Source organism: Aegilops tauschii, chromosome 2 (assembly GCF_002575655.3).
Source record: "Aegilops tauschii subsp. strangulata cultivar AL8/78 chromosome 2, Aet v6.0, whole genome shotgun sequence".
NCBI lineage: Eukaryota > Viridiplantae > Streptophyta > Magnoliopsida > Poales > Poaceae > Aegilops > Aegilops tauschii.
Window position 1 is genome coordinate 649,580,467 of NC_053036.3, and position 3,525 is coordinate 649,583,991.

Genomic DNA, 3,525 nt, shown 5'->3' on the forward strand with positions numbered 1-3,525 from the left:
TCTCCGCACACCCTCGATGCCGCCCCAGACCCTGGATTTGACGCCGCCCCCGACCCCGACCTCGAGGCCGCCCCCGACCTCGATGCCTCCACCGATCCCGACCTCTACGCCGCCCTCTGCCGCGCGCCCGAGCCCCGACCCCGACCTCGACGACGCCTGCCCCTCCCTCGCCGTAGGCACCCGAGGTGAGCACGCCTGCTCCTCCCCCTCCCCTACCTCTGCCTAGGGTTCTTCAAATTTTAGTTGCATCAAATTAGTTAGGGTTCATCTAGGGGTGGAAAGGATACGGATGCGGCTCGGATGTTTTATTGATACGAATGCGAATTCCGTTCTCATATTGCTTAAGTGTATTAGTCAATAGCTATGTGAAATGAAGTATTCAACTTGTGATAAATAGGTTTATGAATGAACACTATTGTAATGCATAATAATTTCTAAGATTAATCATAAAATGAGTAAAATTTGACCACTTATTTGACTTTTAAGTTGGATAATTGGAATATCCGATCGAATACGAATATAGGATATTTCGGATTATCTGCTACCACTTTCCACCCCTAGGTTCATTAAATTAGATGGTAATTAGGGCAGTAGTTCCTAGGTACTAATTAGTTAGTAAGAACTAGGTACTAATTAGTTAGTAAGAACTAGGTACTAATTAGGTACTAGTTTATTTTTATTTATAGTAAGTTTATTTTTAGTAAGAACTAGTTCAATTAATAGAACTAGTTGAACATGTCACATTTGTTGTTATTTTTTTAGTTAAAGCAATTATTCCCGCATCGACGTCGACGATGCCTATCCCACATCCTCGTCGTCGAGTCAGCGGAGGACACCTGCGTGACCAGATGGGCCATGTCCGGGACTGGGCTCCGCCGGGCTGGTACTGGGAGGCACTACCTATCGGGGGGCGCAGGTTGGTGAGGGGTCAGCCCATCGTTGACCCGAACCTTCTTTGGTGGCGGCCGCGTGGGCCAGTGAAGGTCCAGAGGCTTGAGGACCCCGCGGAGGTGGTACGTCACTGTGTCAGCGAGGAGGACGTGCACGTCCGTCGCTACTTGGTTGCGTTGGAGCACAGGTTCTCCAATACCTGGCAGGTTCTCCAGGGATCTCACTGGAGCTATGATCCTGTGATGGTTCCTTATCTGTGGGTGTCCACCGCCCGCGCCGATACCCGTCGGGCGCTAGGGTTTTAGTTGTATTAGTGATGTTATATGTATGATACTATTCAGGATGTATTAGTGTTAATATTCGACGATGTACGGACGCAAGAGATGGTTTGCTTTTTCTTATCGAATGCATGCTAATTTGAATACTTATTTATTTTACGATTTGGTTTTGCTTATTGAATGCTCAAGTCAATATGAGTCCTATAAAATATTTTGAAATGTATATCTTGTGTTGCTCAAATAGGATATGTGCTTGCCCAAGTGGCCAGTCATGTTTGCATGTTACATCTCCGAGTGGCCTATTTTTGCCGGAGTGTTGATTCATTTCCGTTCCGGCAAATTTCAGGCCCTCGATATGTCCTATTTAAGCAAAGGACATGCCGGATTTTTCCGTGAATTTTGGCATGACTTGTGCCAGAATACGTAGGAAATATCGAGTGCCTCGGATTTGTGTGTTGAGTATCCTGGTAGTTTCCTTCAATCGATTTTCAATTAATGTTTCAACTATGAACATAGGAAATGTCCGACAATGAAAAGGGTTTCGGTATTTGCGAATACTGCGAAGGCGAGCGCGGCCTGTGCGACAGAATCTTCCTAGATGATGATAGGCGCTTCAGCATCAAGCTGGACGAGAACTTTGAAGTGGATACAGTAAGTCACAATGACAAGACTTTTTTATAATTAAGCATGACATCTGCTTCATTTGCTTCTACTTATAATTTAATTTTTTTACTATTCTACTAGCGTATCCCCTGCCATGCAAGAGTTTTTGTCTTGGATAAGATAGGTTTCAGTCATATGAAAACTACTATGGAGGTAAAGAGATTTTACTTGAAGACCGAGCATGGTTATACTTTCCACGCAAAATTATACAACGCAGACACCTATAAATATTTTGAATGCAAAACTTGGCAAGCACTATGCAAGACTTATGCATTTGAGCCTGATATGGTTATCACCTTTGATATTCGTCCGGAAGATGACATTGAAGGTAATATCGACATCTGGATCAATGCGCAGACGCCTCTAGTTATACCATTATGTGAGTTTCTCAACCATATTTATGTCTTCGATATTGTTTATTTAAAAATAGTTGACAACTAATTTCTATTGACAGCTTATTTCCATTCAAGAAAACATGTCCGACGCTTGGTAGACATGACCGTCCATTGTCCGGGGGCTGAACTAAACTGCGAGGAGATAGGTCATTATGTTTCATGGCTTGAGGATCTTCATACTGTCAAGACAAATTATTTTCCTGGACTTAAAAATCTTAATACTCAAAATGTGCGACCAATAGTGTTCGTATTGAACTACGGTCACATCTATTTAGGAAAGATGGTAAAATGTTTACTATTTGTCCTCAGTGCATCTTTTGCATACATTATTTTTAAGCTAAACTTCATTGCTAAGTATGTTACTATACTATGTTCTTCAACAGGGACTGCTGATGAATGTTGTGCCTCATTGGATCGAGACTAAAGGTCACATGAGAATGGTTAGCTTACGGCCAAGACATCCTACAATGCACTTTAGTGCATTCAGGATTTCTAAAAGCGAGGAATGCTTAATAGTCAAAGACTGGAGCAAAATTGTGAACGATCGCAGAGAAGTACTAAGGGGCAGCAATCAGAAGCGCAGCCCACGATTAGGAGACAGGTTCATCTGCATGCTCCAACATGATGAAGCAGGAGTGCTACACATGTTTTATGCTATTTTACCTGAGAGAAAGCAGCAGGAGTGATTAGCTAGCTAGAAATGAGTTTGAAGATGATGATGTGCTACACTATGACTATGATGATTAAATAGCTAGTTTTGGTGGTAATGACTATGATCATTATTTTTAGCTAGTGTTGGTGGTGATTAGATAGCTACCGCAGCTAGTGTTGGTGGTGATTAGCTAGCTAGAATGAGTTTGAAGATGATGATGTGCTACACTATGACTATGATGATTAAATAGCTTGTGTTGGTGGTAATGACTATGATCTTTATTTTTAGCTAGTGTTAGTGGTGATTAGATAGCTACCGCAGCTAGTGTTGGTGGTGATTAGCAAGCTAGAATGAGTTTCAAAATGATGATGTGCTACACTATGACTATGATGATTAAATAGCTACTGTTGGTGGTAATGACTATGATGATGATTAAATAGCTTGTGTTGGCGGATTAGATTCAAATGGGGGCAACATGTGGTGCACATCGAAAGTACTACTAGTCCAAACTAGATCAAGTTTGGATTAGTAGTATACTTTTGACATGCACCACATGTTGTCTCCACTTAAACCTAATCCACCTTCATTTGACACATTGTTATGGACATAATGATAAAACAACCTCATAATAACGGCGTATAAATAC